The 21,037-nt window shown below is 36.8% G+C and overlaps 1 protein-coding gene across 1 annotated transcript in view; it reads left to right on the top strand.

Moving 5' to 3' along the window:
* Positions 1–286: 286 nt before the first annotated feature.
* LOC127411545 (cadherin-11-like) overlaps positions 287–21,037 on the top strand; it is a 64,974-nt gene continuing 44,223 nt past the window's right edge. The window contains exon 1 of the mRNA XM_051647211.1: positions 287–740. The gene's annotated coding sequence lies outside the window, so the exon portion shown is untranslated. The remainder of the gene's footprint in view (positions 741–21,037) is intronic.

Below are 21,037 nucleotides of genomic sequence, written 5' to 3'. Positions count from 1 at the left end.
ATATTACAAAGAGTAATAATGAGATCACAATCAAAATCGCATCTTTATTCGTCTTTGAAACTCGATGCCTCAATGAGTCACTTTATTTTTTTATTTTTTTTAATACACGACTATATATATATATATATATATATATATATATATATATATATATATATATATATATATATATATATTACCAGTGGGGGCCTTAACTTTTAACCGCCTGTTTTGATTGGAGGAGGATTTTAGAGGCCGGTTTAACAATTGCGTTGGCAGCTCGCCTCTGATGGGACCGCGACAGGACAGATGAGAAACTGCTTCCATCTAGAAACGCAGTGAGAGAAGGAGGGCTGGCTCGACTCAGTCACCGGCGGTGAGGAGCATCCTGCTTGCGTTACATTGCACTGGTCATCATCATTCCGACTGGTGGAGGAAGAGAGCGAGCCTGCGCGCCGAGCAACTACACCTCGTGGAGATACCTCAATTTTATTATACCAGTCTTAATTTAACAGTTGCCTTCGGCACCTGCTTAAGGAGGAAGAAAAGAAGGAATCAAGTGGGTTTCTTGTTTATATATGTTTTGGTTGGTTCAATTCTGGGAGAGGACTTTGGCTAGAGGGACCTTGTGTCTGGAGTGCTTTTACACAAGACTGATCTTGTTGGATGTTGATTGTTGGTCAAAGACAAGAAGTGACAGCGTTTGGCCGCTGTTGGGACCATCACTGGTCAACCGGTGTCGCGTCTGAAAGTCTTCAAAGGTAGGGAGTGATTATGCTATTACCACTGTTATAACATTTTTAAACGAATTCTCACGTTAGAAATTCATTTCATAACAACGGTGGACAGTAAAGTGCTTTCTTCAAAAGGAAAGCAGAGGACAGGCGTCCTCTCCATTCCTCTGTATAGCTCTTTTGCAAACCGTGCACGATTCAGTCTGTAATAAATGTTCCCGCATCAGATGACATTGACGGCAGCGAGTCACTTTTGTAGACGTTTGCTGGACTATACTGCTCTTCTCTTGTGGCTCAGTGAGTGCGCAACTTTTAGTTTTGAGCTGTTCTTGACATCAGAACCGTGTAGTGGATATGCATTGCGTTCCACTGAGCTTGACCACAAAAATAGCAATTACAAGCATTAAAATCAAGTTTACTGAAATACATGTAAGCAAACGCATAAATGAGGCCATTGCAGAAATACTGTAGCTCTTTTTAATTTAACGAATCTCTTTATAGGTTATACTTAGAATATCTGATTATTTGATTTATTTATTTATTTATTTTGCTTTTGTTCAACGCATTGGGAAATACTCTCATAGTCTCCGTGGTGCTTTTAATATTATAGCCATTATATTATTATGTCTCGTGCACAGTGCAGGCACAGCGTCTTTCTTTCTTTCTTTCTTTCGTTAGTTAGTTAGTTAGTAAAGAAGTTAAAGCGTAGAGAGCAACAGTACAATATTTTGCAATAAGTCGGGGGTCTTTTTCAGCTTCATGACTTCGGCGACTTACTGGTTTGCAGAAGGGAACGTTATACAAAACTGAAAATGAACGACTCCCCTCTTGCTTGAGTGAATCCAAAACCCCCTCAGCATTCACGCTGCTCTCGCGCTGTTGGGAACGGAGAAGTCGTGCAAGCGGAGAGAGAGTGGCCGACAAACCTGGGCATGAAAACAGTCATATACCCCCCAGTGTGAGAATCCCATCATTATGCATATCCTTCACGAAGAAAATCAGCTCCTCTGTGAGACATGGAAGGCGAAGAACTGGTCAAGACAGTAAGTGCATTAGCGAAACGGAGCCATATGTGTTTGAATTTGATTGGAAGAGGCCGTTAAAAAGTCTGCATAGGGTGATTATACAATAGGCTCTCTATCTATCTATCTATCTATCTATCTATCTATCTATCTATCTATCTATCTATATTGTATATGGAAAGGTGGAATAACACATAATTAGTGGGCAGTGGTGGTAATAATAATAATGATGATGAACACAATGCATGTTTACAGGTATTCAATAGAGGGTGCTGTTGTTCTTTTCAGTCCTGGCCCAGTTTGCACACCACAGTTTTGTCTCATAGGGCCACTCCAAAAGATTGAGCGCCACCGTATGTGTTGCCCATGCTCCCCAGGGATGCAGAATTCAATCTAGCAGAGGCTCTGGCTAATGCTGTGGCACTTTGTCAGGATTAACATCTTTCTAGTCAGTGGCTTCTGTTACCTTTGGTGTCACATTACCACCTTAAAGTTGTGTGAAGGGAGAAAAAAAATAATAATGTAAGCCTCAGTCTCCTGCCTGCATTGTGATGGGTGCTGCACTGCTTCAGTCCCACATCACTGCAGGTCGATAGAGGAAGAGACTCAATCATTTTCAACAAATAAAGCCATTTGTTATTTTCTCTGGTGGAGCTTCTCAAAGAGCCCATTTTCTCACTATCAGCCACATCCAAGCAAGGCAGCTGAGGAAAGATCTCTGTATTGAGTTAACTTTTTAATTAAAGAATTACTCCCTCAGCTAGAAATGAACAAAACACAACATTCACTGAGCTCTTCTGATCACTTTTGATCAGTCCTTGTTCTGTGAGGGATTGTTTCATTTCAGGTTCCATTAATGCAAGTTTTTTGAAAGGCAAAAAGTGAAAATGAAATGACATTCACACAAATAGTGCTTTTGCAAATAAATTGGCTTGACTGAAGAAAGGTGATGTAAATTAACCTGCACTCCTAGTTAAATTCAGTCATGTTGAAGCATGAAGAAAAGCCTTTTCTATTTCTTATGGCAGCCTCTTCAGCAGAATGCTCTAATTGTGGTGGTTTCTACTATGACGCAGAATACTGATGATTAAATTGGTGCATGGAAAGGGCCAAGTCGTTCATGCCAAATATCTGTAGTGCAGGAATCTCATGCCATCTGTTAGTGGCCTTGGAACACATAAATACAATTTTCTGATTGGTGGCATGGTGCTATAAGACAACACTACACTTTGCAGTCTTTCCTGGTGATTGCGGTTCAGTGCAGATTGATGAAAGTGATCCATTTGATCTGTCGGCATCCTCAAATGTGAAGTATTTTCACAAAGAGTCAAGAAGACTTCATTTACCACTTCTAGAAAATATGGTGAATGCAATGTGGCAAGTAAGTCAACAAGAGAATAAATTGGATGTGTTCGTTTTTAAAATTTCCCCTCAAATAATTATTAATAGACTATTTGACAGAGTAAAGAATTATAGCTTCATTTTTACAAAGCAGCCTTCATGCTGAACGTGGTTGTACTAATCACTGCGTGGGTGCATGGAATACATCCATTCACCCTTATGAGCAGCAATTAGCAAAGCAGAAAATCATACCCCCTTTTTTATATGGTAACTTTTAGAGCAGGGGGATATTTTCTTTTCTTTCTTGTATTCTTTTAATGCCTTACTTTATAAGGCAGTGCAATGACAAACCATTACTTGTCATTCATTATCTCATAACTAATTCAGTACCAGGGAAATGAGATGGGAATGTGAAAATGATGCCGAATGAACAACACCTCAGTGATATAAAGATTTTGTTGGATCTCAGTGATACAGTTGAAATGGTATAAATGCCATATGATGATGAATGAAAAAATTTATCCAAAGTGGAAAAAATAAATTCAAGATCAAAAGAAGCTAAATCAATTTTGATTGTAAATATGCACCCATTGAGCACTTTATTAGGAACACCTTCACCTACTTATTCATGTGATTATCTAATCAGTTAATCATGTGGCAGCAGTGCAATGCATAAAATAATTCAGATATGGGTCAGGAGCTTCAGTTAATGATTGATAAATCAGAATGGGGAAAAAATGTGATCTCAGTGATTTCGACCTTGGCATGATAGTTGGTGCCAGACGGGCTGGTTTGAGTATTTCTGTAACTGCTGATCTCCTGGGATTTTCACGCAAAACAGTCTCTAGAGTTTACTCAGAACTGTACTAAAAACAAAAAAACATCCCGTGAGCAGCAGTTCTGCAGACAGAAACGCCTTTTTGATGAGAGAGTTTGAGCTGACAGAAAGGCTACGGTAACTCAGATAACCACTCTTTACAATTGTAGTGAGCAGAATAGCATCTCAGAATGCACAACACGTCGAACCTTGAGGCGGATGGGCTACAACAGCAGAAGACCACGTCAGGCACGTTATTAGGACCATAGCGTTCCTTATAAGGTGCTCAGTGAGTGTATTTATAATCCATTTAATACTGAAAAGTATAGACAAAAATAGCTTAAAATAATAGAAAACTGACTTTCACGCAAAATGGATGTGTGCTACAGTATTTATATCATTAAGTATCTTATCTTTCCTCTCACGTCACTTGTATTTAAATCAATTGCGATTCCAGTCTCCCATGTGCTGTGTGTGAGGAGCGCTATCACCTATGTATAATGTTCCAAACTGGTCACTTATTAGGCTCCATTTCAGTTAGGATGCCATAGAGGGGAGCTGCCTATGTAGGCAGGAGACAACGAGGCAGCTAACTAAGTTTTGGAACAGACCCACTGTGAATCAAAACAAGGTGTGATATGCATTCAAGCTCCCAAATCTCAAGCTGACACTCTGAACTCAGTTGAAGGTACTGCACTGCACTGATAATAATATGGACTATGAATGAATACACAGTAAAGCACTGTTAATATTCTTCATTTACTCTAGACATTGTGACAGGCGAAGTAGATTTTGATCTATATAGCACTATTTTAACCTTGCCTTTGAAGACCATGATGTAACTCTTGACAATTTTATTCTGTGTTCTTTTATGGATGGCTATACATGGAAGACAGTCTTTTGGAGTTTGATACGAGTGCTTTGTAAGCTCATCGCAAATGTACATATTTGCTAAATTAATTATTTAATGCAAATTTGGTTTCATTCTACTGCTTGTGTTGCAGAGAAATGTGTTCCTAATTTACATGCCATAAAAGAAAATTTATTTATTTTAAAATGAAAGAGACAACTCTCACACTGTATCCAAAATAGTAGAAATTTGGTCCATCAGTGTAATGTCCCCTTTTTCTTTTTTGCACTGTGAGTATTATTAGCAGACTTTATTTGCAATGGAAGATTCTATCAGAGATACACAGCTCTAATGGGATATGATATTTGCTTGCTGATATTGGCTTCTTTTTTCCTTTTTCTTTTTTTTTTTTGAGAGAGAGAGGAAGAGATGTGACTATTTATCATGCATATGGACAGATTTTCTCTTTATTTACAAATATCTCAGTGGCATCACTTCATTTTTAGACATGTTTGTGCAAGATTGACAATATCTGTAATGGTTCAAATATGTTTCTTTCAAAAATTCAGCTGCCCCCTTTTGCTGAAGCGCACAATATTGATGGTCCTTAATCTTTGTTATAAATGCCGGATCTCGCATAATCAAATTATCTTGACTATTATTTAAACTGGCAAATTTTTGCCAGTGCTATTTTGTCCTAGGTCATTTAAGTACTTTTTTAAAATAATTTTGTTGAAATTATATATATATATATATATATATATATATATATATATATATATATATATATATATAAATTACAGAATCTTGCTGTGTTCTTATGCAGCTGACCTTTAGAAAGAAAGCACTGGTAATAAGTGATGTGACTTAGGTGTATGAGCACTAATAGACCTGACTTCTCTCAGGACTGCTTGGTCACAAAACAGCATATAGCATTATTCTGAACCCATTTCCTCACAGCGCAATTAGACATGAGGTGTGTAACCTTTTCTTCTTTAATGTATCCTACAACAGAAGTGCCTTCATCACCCACCAAATTTCTTTTTTTTTCCACTCAGTTGGAATTCCAGGTATAATACCAATGATACAGGAGTCAAAACAATTTCCAATTGACAGCTACAAATGTTTTCATGTTATGTGTAAGATACATAAAGTACAAAATTATTTCCTACACATAAAGACAATAATATGTGCTTGCATATATATTATTTTCTCTGCATTTCCAGTTATCAGATTTACGCCTATATTGTTCCTGTCATTCCAGGAATCCTTCAAAGGAAAACAAATAGCTTTTTGTGATTCTAGATAACCGGCTGGTTAGTGTTGCTGACAGTTTGCACAGGTTTGCAGCTCCTCCTTTTGGAGTGGGAAAAGGGTGGGATGTACTGATCTGCAATGACACGCTCCATTACTCCTCCTTTGGATTTGCAATAAAGCTAATTGTTGGGTTTCCCTTGTTTAAGCCCAGCATAGCCACAATCAATCTAATATTCAAAAAAACAAATAAAACAATGAGAGTGGGTTGTGCTCCTCGCAGACCAATCAGGAAGAGCTCACTGCCACAAGTGGATCACAAATTCAGCCCTTTGTTCCTTGTGAAAGTGCTCTAACATCTTTTAATTTACAGATCACCAATAGGCCACAATCACTGTGTTATGTGCACACGGTTCATTATCAAGTGGCATATGGTAATGCATTTGCATAATACGCTAGTACTTACTCCAACTATGTCTCTTTTATCCCTCACTGTGCTATTGGCAATGTGCGATTTGGTGCAATTAAACTTTTCCCTGAGATGTATACTCATTGTTCTTTCATCTAATTAAGTCTTGGAAGGTAATAAAAGAAAAGCAATGAAACACACTTTAAAATCAAAGCCTGATTGTAATAATTTCACTCTTTGCATTTGACTTTAGTCTCGGAATATGTGGGGAATGTAAACCATGGTGTTATTCTGTCTTTAAATATGTATCTGTTGCCTTAACATACCAAAAATTTCCAGAATAAAGAGACAGTGGCTAATGCCTGGTATTTGTCTGTTTAGCTAGTTGTCTCTTATGGTTTGCAATTGCTATGGCATCGCATGAGTTTTTGTAGCAACGTTCAAGTGGCTTATTGCTACCTACTCAGAAGTAATGAATATTGCTGCAGATGAATGATATTGAAATGCAGAAACAAAATAGTGAAAGCAAATATCTTAAAATTTGCTCAGTTTAACCCTAGTGAAAAAATAATATACTTAAGCACACTTTATTCTTGGGTGCTTCAGTATAATAAAGTGTATTACTGGCAGACTATAAATTTATATACTTAAAGTCTGCTAAATTAGAACAACTAATTATGTACTTAATACACTTTAGTTTGCTGAAAGCAGTGCTGTGGTGCAACGAAAGATGTGTTAAGTATACTTGGTTGTGCTAAAATAGAACTATTTCAAGTTTACTTTAGTACACTTTAAATATCTACCCTTGTATTTAATTTTTGAAATACACAGAATTGACTCAGTGTGAACTTATAATGTATTTTGGTGAAATTACATTTGTAACTCCATTACATTGTAGGAGTGCTGGACATATATTAATGTTATACTGATAAAATACTGCTGGCCCACTCCACAACTGAATTTCATCTGGCAATAATAGTGTTATAGCATGTGGATATTTCTGGGAAGAAAGTTGGGGGATCAAGCATTGTGAGTCTTAAACCACTGTTAAACAACAATGGTCACACTGAAAACTTGCACATAGTATTTCACTGACTTACACAGGATCATATCTATCTCAAGCAATCTCACCCAGGGTAACTAAAAAATAACCCCTTTTTATAACATAAAACAACATATTTAACATTAAGCTGAACTTGAAACATAACTATAATCCCGATTACTTTTAAATGTGAGTTATAAATCCCCCAAACAGTCCCTAAGACCTACACAGACCTACCTCATTAATTATGCAAACACAACTGCCAATAGCTAGTCTCCAAGCAGAAACATCAACAGACATTACAGTATATTCCTGGAAATGACTATAATTCTATGTAGTTTTAACACCTGACATTTTATTAAAATAGGTAAACATATCATTTTGCCCTTGGCACAAAGAAAATAAAAAGTTACAGACATCTGATTGGTCCATCTAATCACTGATCTACAAAGGCCCCTGGCCGACAGTGGCTAACTTGAGGCTAGCCAGAAATTTATAAAAGTGGATGAGGGCGCTCTAGCTAGCTGTCACTGCCATTCTGTGTTGTAGATGCATGTAGAAGAATAAGGAGATGCTCCATTATACACTATTATAAGTCCAGATGTTTACGTAGGTAGTTATAAATTATATGATATGACTTGCGTGATAGTTGTAGAATGACCATATACTGTCTGCACAATGTTAACAAGCAAATTAACAGTATTTTAGATTATCTGTTGGTTTTGTGTTTATTCTTCTTTCAAAAGGGAAATTTGTCTTAATTCAAAGTAAGACAAAATTTATATCGAAGATCAGTCATAAAGGCAGCAGCATTAGACAAAGTAGGATAATGAACAAATATTGCTTTGTGCCCTATTACTGGCGATGAGGAAATTACTTTAGCCCTTAACTCTTCAAGTCACACAATGTCAAATGCAATATCCTGCTTTAAAATGGTATAAAACACAGGGCATACCGTTCTTGTGTAACATTGTTGAATGCAGAAAAAAACAACAAAAGACTGATTGAGTAGGATCATCATCAATGGCTTAACAGAAAGCATTTCATTTTGTTAAAATGAAATGTCACACACACACACTTCAAAATTGGTTATGGCGCAGTGACTGCAGCACATGTAAATTTAGAATCACTCTTGTGTTTTAAGGAATGTGCATTGTGCAATTAAAATAACCACTCAAGATAATGCTTAATTATCATTTTTTTAATTAATAAGTTTACAGCATTAGAAATCTCTTGTTATAAGACATCCAAGTTACAAGACTTTGTTGACAAATAAAGAGATTGTTCTCTGTTAATATGATAACAGAATGTTAAAACGCAAATTAAATATGCACTCTTAAAAGTTCTCAGAACAGACATGGCATAATTTAAAACATAGGCCTACAGTATATATATATATATATATATATATATATGAAAATATTTCTGTCATATTAGTAATATTTTTTTGTGCTTGAAGAACATTTTTATGATAATTGCTTTTAACACTGTTCACCTAACCAGTGTACTTTCTTAAAGTACACTATATTTAAACTTAGTGTATACTTCTTCTAATTGCATTTGTAAAAGCTATACTACATTACCACTTAATTTGTAATGATCAAAGTTTATCTGTGTGCATTTAAAGAAAGCATGAAATAAGTGCAATTACATTATACTTACAATTAGTACATAGCTATGTTAATGTATTTGTAGTATACCTATCATGAAATAAATTTATTTTAAATACAATTTGGTATATTACTTTTTCACTAGAAAGAATGAAGCATGAAATTGGATTTTAAGTTTGCTGCAAACAGAGAGGAAAAGTGCATTGCTTTTCTCACCATTCAATGGATATCTCATTGCTTTCTGTCCTTTTACTTGGCTGAACTTCTTCAGAGCAGCTGCTTCACCTGTTCTCAATATTTAATGTGGAGAGTCTTTTGGGCTTGTAATGAAGTGGAGGTCAAGAGCTTCCTCCAGCTTCTTTCCTCCAAACTGGCCCTGTAAATGTCAGACAGGCTGTGAGGAAAGTCTTTCTCCCGTCTATCTTAGTCAGTCATCTCTTATTTCTCTTCATCACTGCCCACTCTTTTGCTCCCTCTATCTCTGCCAACCTTAGTCAAAATTCATCTCAGGGCCTCCACTCAACCATAGCCTGAGTTTATTTTTCTTTCCCATTTTGAATTACCTCCTTTTTTTCTGTCACTCATCTGCCCTTTACCACTCCTTTTTCTTATCTGATGAAAGACAGAGAAAATCCACCAAAACAAAATGAACTTGACATGTGTGATGTGTATTGGTATGGATGGGCGGACATGATATTTGTTTCTGTTTCAAATTATTTTAGTTTTTTGTATATCAAAGGACGTTTCTTTTGGCAGAGATGAAGAGAGACATAACGATTATCTCTCAGACATAACACTTCAGTTTTGTGTGGTCCTCATGGCCTCGATAAAATATTCATCCTTTTAATCCCTAATCTGCGAAAATGGTGTGTGAAGAATCAGGCTATGTTCCATTCCACTGACCATCTGATGGGCACCCTTCTCTAAAGCCACAATGCCTGCCTTTGGCTGGTTCACTCAAAGAAAACAACGGATTCAAATCTAGCACCACTGGGGCTTTGTCGACAGTGAATAACAAGCAGGGTAATTACAACGCAGTCACCAAAAGAACAGGGAAAGGGCTGGAAATAACAGCAGCTCAATTTCCAAACTGTGAGAGAAAAGTAGGTTCATGGAACAGATTATGTGGAAGGTTTTGAGCTAAAAAAAAAATTGGTGGAATATCCTGGTGGGCCAATATTTCAGGCGAATTATACGGCTAAGTGCTTCCAATTTTTGTGTGTATACATAATAAGTAGAAGAAATTGAGCTTGCACTATCGGGACTTTAACAAGTACAGAGCTGATAACCTTCTGTAGTCCTTGGCATTCATAGTCTTGTATCCATGGTCTCATCTTAACTCTTGGCTGGAAATCTGTCTCAGTTGAATTATAAGACAAAAATAAACCCAGGGGTTCGTAATCAGTAGTTTGTTTACTTTAGCCAAATGCTGGGCCACGGATCCTGTGTATGATGTGGCCTTTTCTCTGCCAGGATCCAAGGACTTGAAAAGATATGTAAATGATTTAATTTTCTCTTTTATACCTCTCAGTTTTTTCAGGCAATTATAACAGGACAAGATTCATGATTGATTACATGTATTTATCTAAATATAACAATCTGAGGACCTCATTTCCTTAGGGGGAAATTGCTACTTAATCAATACACGTGATTTCTTTCTTTTAAAGAAAGAAAGAAAGAAAGAAAGAAAAAAAATCATTTGTATGAACTCAATTGGTTTGGAACATCTGGTGTTCTATATAATTTATAAAATCTTTTGACTCGATATGCTAATACAATTTTTAAGCTAAAAGGAATGAACACTCAAAAGAGTACAAGGACAATCCCTGCACATGTTCTCAGGGACTTTTTTAAGAGAGGGACATTCAGTCAGTCCATGTCCTTAAATGTTATTTGTGTCATTTTCCTTTTTTAACCTCGAGATCATCAAAAATAGTGTGGAATGATTGAATAATTTATTTAGTTCTGCTTCTAGTAGCTTGGTTAATGGGAAGTGGTTTGGTCACAAAAGCATACATTTGTAAATGAGGCAGATAAACCTTTGGGTAGACAAGAAGCGTTTTGTTTGACACAGGAATTCTGTTGTTTGCTGTTTTGGTTGTCAAGTACTCTGGGAAGGCAGGATGTGTACCGGTCCTACAATGGGCCTTTCAGCTTAGCATTTCAGATTCACAGAGATGCAGTCCCGCCTCCTTTCACAGTGCCGTAATCTCTTTATCAGGCAGCCACAATGGCGGATTCAGTCTTCGGCCTTGTCGGCGAGATCTTATAGACTAGGAGACGTTCATTTTAAACTGACCACTCTCTAACCTCAGCCAGCCTCACAGGAAGAACAAAAAATTTTCACAAGTGGTTATTGGTTATCTTTATGTGCTTAAGATATGTAAATGCCACTACTACAGCAACTAATAATAATAATAATAACGGGGCTCCAGACTAAAGGCCCAGGTATACTATGTTTTTGCGTGTTCTGGATCAGATCGGGCCCAGCCGACCGCGTTGCCTTTGTATTCATAAATACTTTTCTGACCGCGAGCGAACACGAATGTGTTTGACACAAGCACACTACAACTGCTTTGTGACACTCTTTTAGTACTATCAATGACCAGCGCATGCACATACGACGCGCACAGAAGAGGACCGCGGGCACGAGTCAAGAAAATCTAGGCGGCTGTGCTGATGATGAAATTTGCGTCACGCATACTGTGCGCGGAGCAATCAGCAATGCGGATGAGTGAAGTAAACTATGGCCTTAACATATGAGAGCAATGACATTGGTGGGTTGCTTTTAACATGACAAATTAAAGTACAGAAACTAATAATAATATTGATAATATTATTGTATTGTACCAAGTATACGTATTTTAGGCAATCAAACACAAATTTTATCGATCACATTTACTGGTATTAACAACAATAGCGTCTGTAAATAGTAAATTAACTCATAGTGCTAATCTAAAATATTCTGACAATAGATAAATTGAGTTTGGACTGCTTAAAATATATGGTTTTCCTTTGGTTAGGATTTTAATTATTAAAGCACTGTCACATATTGGAATTTTTGAAGGCAAATAAAGGCAGTGATTTTTTTATTTCTACACTCAATGATCATTAGAACAGAACTGATTTCACACAGGAGGAAAAATGACAACGTGGTCCATAATTCATCAAGATCCAGGCTTTAAAGCTCTTGATTTTTCTTTATACTTGCCCTTATGACAATTGACCATAGTTCTTGCGTAGTATCTACATTTTAACTGTGGTATTTGTAATAGGACCATGGGAACCACATTCAACTGCATTACCATGTTTAAATATATCTTTGGTGTCCATAAAACAAACTATTGTGTTTCTTAAAAAAATCTTATCCCAAACAAAATTAGAAACTTTGAATTGAGTTGCCATAGTTGGAATAATTATATAATATAAAATAATAACACAATATAATATAATATAATATAATATAATATAATATATGTGACGAGGAGGAGGGCATAACCGGGCCGTGCAATTTTGTTCTCTAAACAAAATTAGAAACTTTGAATTGAGTTGCCATAGTTGGAATAATTATATAATATAAAATAATAACACAATATAATATAATATAATATAATATAATATAATATAATATAATATAATATAATATATGTGACGAGGAGGAGGGCGTAATCGGGCTGTGATGGTGCATGGCCAGCGCTGAATCAGCTGATCAGCGGGAAAGTGAGATAAAGGGGAGCTAGAGGCGCCAGTTAAAGAGAGAGAAAGATGCACGCTGCCACGCTCGTGTGTCTGTGTCCTTATGTTTTACTTTGTTTTAAGTTCATTTATCATTAAAGTTTATGTTTATTGGTCAAACGGTTCCCGCCTCCTCCTTGCCCACATTTGAACTGTTACAATATAATATAATATAATATATAATGTAATATATAGTTCTGTCTGTCGATGAACATTTTTAATCACGATTAATCACATATTTTTTGTAGATAATCACGATTAATCGCAGATTCTGAAAGTTCTGAAATTTGACACTATATATACATCTTTTCTTGTCAAAATGCATTTTTTTCCATTTTTGGAAGGAAAACAAAACAATATGTAGCAATATAATGCTTTATTAACATTTTCCAAACAAAGGTTCCAAAATATAAAGACAATGCACTAAAATAGCACCAAATCAAGTAACATTAAACGTTTCCAAAGTCTAAGGGGGAGTTTGACTAATTGAAAGAACTAGTCCCCACATAGGTTGCATATTTATTGCAATGGGCATTAAATCCCTTAAACTGTCATCCTCCACAATATTACTTTGCTGGTAGACTGTGGCTATCCACTTTCCTACAGTAATCGTGAAGCTGTGTTCATGATTTGCATCAAAGCGGCAATGCCAGCGTCGTGTGCCGCTTTAAACTCACCATGAAAACGTCTCATTCTGCATTTTGGTGATAGTTAAAATTTGGTGTGCTTTTGTGGTAATTAAAACATGCCTTACAAAGGCTGAAAAATACTTGATTTCTATCACAACTGTTTGATGTACAACTATTTTGTACATCAAATAGTGTTAAGAGCTCCTTTCTCCATCATTTTATCACTGACAGGGAAGCGCTGTTAGAGATTATTTTATTTACTGAGATAACAACCTCAATATATCATAGGATAGAGGATATCAATGGTCAAATAGTGTGTTAAGACAGTTCCGCCCACGTTATGCTAATTTATGCTTAGCTTGTAGGCTCTACTTGTTAGAAGGGCTCTGGCGCTGTGGCGTGTGCATCAGTGTAATGACTCGCGGGTGGACACATTACAAAGGTTCTGCCCTTCACACAAATGTTTATGCAGTATTAATGGTAAATGCATTAATCGTGATTAAGAAAAATTAACACGTTAAACTTTTTAAATTAATCACATTTGTTAACTAGTTAATTCTGACAGGTCTAATAATATAATATAATATATAATCTTATCAGGGTTGGGGAGTAACAGGATTACGTATTTAAAATACAAAATATAAGTAACTGTATTCCACTACAGTTACAATTTAAATCATTGGTAATTAGAATACAGTTACATTCAAAAAGTATTTTGATTACTGAAGAGATTACTTTGCATTTTATTGTCATTTGTTTCATTTAATATTTAGTCATTTCAGATGGAAAACATTTATACATATAAATCATATAAAAAATGATGTGATCCAAAGTGCATTTGAACTGCGGTGAAACACTTTCTTATGATGTTACATTCATACGAGCAGACAGAGAAGTACGTTTGAAGTAAGTTTGGAGCAGAAGAAATAGAAATAAACCTTGTGTAAATTGTCAGCTTTACGCTAAGCTAAAATGCTATTTCTAGCCATTTTACATGCACGTTACCAGGCACGATCATATTTTTTAATCAAGAAAATTCATGTTAGATCACCATTTCTTTTTTCTAGTAAGATCTTTGATATTAGGGCAAAAATCGTATTCTTGATAATACTTTTTGTATTGTTTTCCTGTAAAATCTAAAAATCCTGAAAACAAGATCAGTTTGATTTATCTTGTTTTAGAAACAACACTGCATAAGATATTTAGGTTTTTCAGAGAATGTATTTTTAACATGTGTATTTTTAATAGTCAAAACAAGTGAAAAAATTTACCAGTGCTGAAGAAGTAATCCAAAGTATTTACAATACGTTACTGACTTTGAGTAATCTAATGGAATACATTACAAATTACATTTTACAGCATGTATTCTGTAGTCTGTAGTGGAATACATTTAAAAAGTAACCCTCCCAACCCTGAATATAATATAATATAATATAATATATGTGACGAGGAGGAGGGTGGGGCCGGGCCATGACTACGCATGCCTGGCCCCCAATCGGGCTAATCAGCCGAGGAGAGGGATAAGTACAGCGAAATGCGGCAGTTAGAGTATTTGTGTCTTTTTGTTTAAATTAAATATTATTTTGACTGTTCAGCCAGATCCTGCCTCCTCCTTTCCCAACCTTAAACTTGTTACAATATAATATACAACATTTCTGTGAAAATACCATTGCTACTATAGTTTGTGTTACCAAAGTAATTCCATGATAAGTTTTATAAGGGTGGCGATGTGTGGACTGAAAATCCTTGGGAATGGCACAATGATTTCTCTTGCACAGTGTTTTCTCTGTTTTTCTTGTCAGCGCTGCTTAATATGGCTTCAAACAGCTTAAGCACCGTGTCATTTGGGGTTCCATCTCAGGTTGTAAAGCAGAATTCTGTCGGATTCAAAACGTTTGCGCGACTAACACCGCACTTTCCTCTTGTCTGCACATCTCTGTTCAAATTGCTCTTGGCTGCATGGTCCAGTCCAGTCTGTGTGTAAACAATGTCGTTCTGTGCCATCCACCAGTCGATCACTCCGCAATGTCTATTGGCTTGTGCAGATAGCGGTCTGCAGTTCAATCGGGTAGTTTTGGCTCACTTTAGGACTGTTTCGCAGTTTTGTATCACTTAAGGATTGTTATTTAGCTTTTGGTATTTCCCATATGCAGCAGAAAAAAAGCATCATATCCTCAAAAACGGTTGGGCAATTTTGTAGTTACACCAGTGCAACTCATTACAAATTTAGTCACACCAGTGGAAAAAATAATATAGCAAAAAGGTGACCATTTATTTGCAGTTTGGAGCCCTGAAATAATAATAATAATAATAATAATAATAATAATAATAATAATAAATAAGTGTGAAAAGATCATGAAACAAAATGATGTAGAAAGAGAGTGTATGTCCCTCCATCCAATGTCCCACTTTTGTTTAGTGCCTGTCAATGTGAGTTTGCATCAGTAAACCCATTCACACTCCTGGAGCCAGCACCCTCAGGAATTTTGTAGCACTATCACTGAAGAAGATACATATTCATTTCACTTGCGGGGCTGTTTGTCTTTGATGCAACAGCTTTTTCACAGCTTATAGCCTTACTGAATCATTCTTCAATCTTGCATTAGAAAAATGCATTAAGGCGTTTTAGATTTGACTGGATCACAGTGATGCCAAGTTCTAGTTAATTTCACACCTTTGTAAATTCTGTTGTGTCAGGGAGGTTCTTTTTAGACCTCTATCTGTCACCGACAAGCTATGTAGTAAATAGTTTGGGGCCTCAGGGACTCATCCAGCCTGAGGTTTTAATTGTTATAATTTAAAGCAAGGGTGTCCACATCCTGTTGACCCCTGTTTGTAGAGGTTTGTAGGTTACAGTAAGGCAGAAATGATTTCCAGCTGCCTGACACTGTGGGTGGCCCATGGGTAGACAGTCTTTCAAGAAAAGCAGCCACTTCCCTTTTTAATTAGGCTGTTAAACATTAGCAGTACAACTGTTGCAGGAGATGGGATGTAATGGCCTTTTCAATGAGTATAGTAAAAGGCCTGGACACTGCTTGTCGCTTCCACAAGGACACAGGGCCTTGTGATGGCCAGCAAGGCATTCGTTAACATGACAGTTAGCCTGGTGTCGTAAACCAAATCAACTTGTAATGGAGGAGACTGGCCCCTGCTGAGTGACCAGGACAGTGCAGTGTACAGGGGCCCTAAACTAGAAAACCCCCTCCATGCAAATCAGACTACCACTCCCACAAAGAGCAAACAAGCTATACTTCCTTCAACTGTCATGCAAAATGCTGTCTTGAAAAATCCTTCCCCTCTTTTTTTTTTTTTTTTTTTTTGCAGACAGCTGTCTGTGTTTGAATGGCTCTCCTTGGTAACAGTAGGGAATGCAGTGTATGGAAGGGTCAAATAAGTGACTGTGACAAAATGCACTGCACAGAGACTGTAAAAACATTGCTTATAAATTGCATCATGCCCTCCTTACTTCACTTGTTACATACATATACTAGAGTAATTAGACTCCATTACTTCATTTCTTCATGCAGGTTTTCAAGCCAAGGCTGCGAGCAGAACAGTTGCTGGTGACATTTAAGATCCAAAAGATTTGCCTTGTTTTTTTAGTGCAAAACTCTGCTGTATGTTGTATTTGGGGACAGTTCAAATGGGGGATTTTAAAAGCACTGCTCCAAGCAGCTTTTGAAGCAAAGGAAATGGGTGATTTTGAGTGGCATGAAAGCTGACAATTCTATATTTTCTTAACTTGGAGGTGTTTCTCGCCATCTGAGGACTATTTGGGACACAGCATATTGTTGATAGAAGTGGTGAATGAATAGAGAGGAAAGTAAGTCTTGGTTGGTTGCAGATGTGTCTTGGAGTAGTCAAAATAAAATACTTTTAGTAAGTTGACATGTCCTGCAGTGCGATATGCTATACTCCATCTAAAATATTTAAAACAGCATTTTGTTTATTCTTTCAGAATTATTATAATGGAGTGACTCTTTGCGCCCAGATGTAAATAACACCTGTGACACAGAAATGGCTATTTGTACCCCTCTAGTCTATTGAAAACATAGACATTTATGACAAATTGCTTTGTGAGTGTCACTTCAGTGGCATAGGGTGTAACGGTGGTGAGACTGTGCCTTTTTGACCCAGGTTCGATTCCGCGTTTGTCGTGTTCTTTTTCCCATTCAGTTTCCTGTCTCCTCTCTTAATATTTTCTTTAGTACTACTTTTAATAATACATACAATTTAATATAAAGGTAGTTTCACTATAGTAATATTGTAGTAACCATGTTTTTTGGCAGAAACCATAGATTTAATGCAATTAACAATAGTGTTATTACAGTAATATGGTGTTTATATAGTAAATGTTTAATTTTGTGGTAACTATGATTTTACTTCAAAATACCATGGTAATACTATGGTTATTGTAGTACAAACATGGTAAATTTTTGGTTAACTCATGGGTAATTTGTGTACATAAACACAATAAACACGCTGTAGTGATACCCTATACTGTTAGTATTTAATTACGGGTGCAAATAGTATCTACCATTATTTGTACCAGGGTTGGGGTTAAAATGATACAGTATTTGCCAGGGTGCAAATAGCATCTACCCTATTATTATGTATGCAAGAGGTCATAATAATTGAGAGACTTCATTGAGTATTTGTACTTTTAAAAATTCATACTGCACTAGTGAAGTCAAAAAGGTGTTTTAAAAAAACAGTGCTGTGAAATGGTAAACCATTACAGTAACTAAAATACACTTTCCCTTATACATTTATATACATTTTTATAAATAAAATATATACATTTCTATACATTTTTATAATAAAATCTTTTCTAAAATAATGCTGATTTAAAAAAAAAAGTCCATGGATGCATTATGTTTCAGCTTCCTTTGGCCTGATTTCACTGCATTATGCACTAGAGGCGAGAAAACATTGATATTTCAAAGTATCACAATATTTGAACTTACAATGCTGTATAAGTATTGTAACATAATTTATGTTAGCATTTTAGGGAACAAATAGATTGAGCACCACTCAGACTAGAAGTGAGAATACGGCATTAGATCAACAAGCAATTATTTCAATCAGTTATTTCAATTCGACCAAAATACAAAGTAAAAAATTTAACTCCATTGCTTGACTGCATGTAGACGCACCAAACCCCACTGAAGATGAATGAGAAAAAAATTAGTAAATTATTGCAATATATTACAAAACACAAAACTTAACATATCCCAATATTATTGTATCATGACCTAAATATTGATTTAATATAATCACTTGGTCCCTGCGGATTCCCACCCCTAATATGCACTCTACTGACAAAATATTTAAAGTAGCTTAAATAGATGTTAAAATACACTTTATAGAGTTAATATTTTTTTTTTTTTTTTTTCCTGAATTGAATGTGCAGTTTGCTAAACAGTGTCAACAGTGGGGACCTGTAAAAGGAATTTCTGAATGCAGGTGGGGAAGAATGCAGGCAGATGCTATCATTTATCATAACCCTTCTGTATGCAAGCAAAGCAAAACCAGGGGCTAAGAACAGAGAGAGAGAAAGAGAGAGAGAGAGAGAGAGAGAGAGAGAGAGAGAGAAGGATGAAAAAGAGAGAGAGATTTCCATGCCTAGACATAGTCTCCTCAAAGATTAAATCAAATTCACAATGAACACATCTGATACAAACACAAAGCTCAGTGAGAGCTCTAACATTGTTATTCATTCAGTCATCCAGTTATTCCACCTCCCACCCATTCTGAACAGAACACATTATTGTGTGGACAGAGGGTGCCTAGTGAGTCATTATTGGTCAATTTAGTTGTCTCTGGATATCCTGTTGAGTAGCTACTCACATTGCTACTCACATTGAGGTGGTCAGTGTCTCTCGGACCATTTTCCCCTCGGTCTCCGTCGTCAGTATGCAGCAAACACAGTCACTCAGTCCCTTCGTCAGAGGTGGCTTTTCAATTACTGAGCGAGGCTGCAGGGGAAAGGCACTTGACAAAAGCCATGACATAAACCATTTATAGTGTGGCTCCATCACGGCTCCAATGCCAAACTGGGCTGGACGGTTCATTTAAAAGAGAAATTAATCACACATGGTTTCAGGCAGACAATAACAGATTATGACTGGCTAGTGGCACCTCACCGAATTCAGGGATAAAACTTTCAAAAGACACTTAAATCTGTGGAGAAATGCATGGGGTTTGTGCAGCCCTTGAAAGAAATTGAAGGCCTATGATTTTAGGTCATTTCAAAGCTGCTGGTGAGCACAGAATTGTGTAGTAAAGAGAGAGAAACAAAAACTGAGAGAGAGAGAGAGAGAGAGAGAGTGGGGGGGGGGGGGGGGACTGCACAAATGTGTATTATATATTGAGTTTATGACTGAGTGTTCAGCATAATATATTCCCTCATTATCACTGACTTCTTACTGTCAGTATGTAAGATTACTGTGTCTATACTGGCATATTGGCAAAGAGTATGCAAGGCTCAGCTCTCTTTCATTAAGCCATTGGAATAATTCATTGTCATGAATTATTCCATACTATAGTCTGCGTAATAATGGGGCAAATGATTGCATAAAGGAAGAGATATGGGCAAAGAATGTCAAGGACACCCATCGAAAGAACAAAGTGAAAAGAGAGAGGAGGGATTCGGAACGTAAGTATAAAAGAGAGAAATAAACATGGAGGGATGCTAGGCCAAATGGCGAGGTAGCCGAATTTCATAGTGAATCTAGCATACCACAACTAATCAGCCATGATGGAGATTGTAGGCTTAAAGAACTGAGACCTTTTTATGGTGAAAATGACAGATTTACTCATTAGCCACAGTATGGAGCACACATTGGGAGTTACATCTGCCTCTACCCCCCACGAGTGAGGGGCGGGAGCAGGATACAAGAGCCACCGTTTTGATGAATGAGGCTCAACTGCTGCCGATTAGCGAAGCGTCCATGAGTGGGTGAGATACAGAAGCCAGATTGTACATTAAAAATCTCCCTCTCAGCAGTCTAGCCTGCATCCACTTTCAATGACTTTTTTTACACTTTGTTGTCTGTTAAAGTTTTATTTATCGACAATTCAAGCTTATTGATTTTATTCTCTTTTGTTTTGTTTTTTTTGCACACTGGATTTCGCTGCCAGAGCGAATGGTGTGCGTCCAGTCCAAATGGATGAACTTGAAACACACTGAGCATTCCAGGATGTGTTTAGTATTTACAAAAACAGGCTGGAGCCTTTTTTAATTTGGCAAGCGACTGTGAGTGTATGTCAGCACTCCTACCTCACCTCTAGCTACTACGCCTTAAGGTAGTGGCTGTTTAAAAGGAAGTAGTGATTACAATGGAAGGGCTTTGTAATGGGGTTCATGGTTGGGTGAAAGGAGGGAGCGGAAAACGTGGGGCTTCAACTCAAAAGGAAGTTTTTTAATAACATGTAACTCCAAAATAGCTTTTCAGTTTCAACATAAATTAACACACACTCTGGCTGTTGAAGCGCGACTCTCTCTTCCCGTTTCTGGCGTGGTTCCTCCTTATACTGCTCTCCCCATTGCTCACTGCAATCAGAAATAGGTGTTAGACATCTAGTGCTCAGGTGTGTGCACCCTTACCGCTTT

Source organism: Myxocyprinus asiaticus, chromosome 2, assembly GCF_019703515.2.
Source record: "Myxocyprinus asiaticus isolate MX2 ecotype Aquarium Trade chromosome 2, UBuf_Myxa_2, whole genome shotgun sequence".
Taxonomy (NCBI): domain Eukaryota; kingdom Metazoa; phylum Chordata; class Actinopteri; order Cypriniformes; family Catostomidae; genus Myxocyprinus; species Myxocyprinus asiaticus.
Note: the sequence above shows the minus strand (reverse complement) of the source record. Positions and strands in the feature narration are given on the sequence as shown.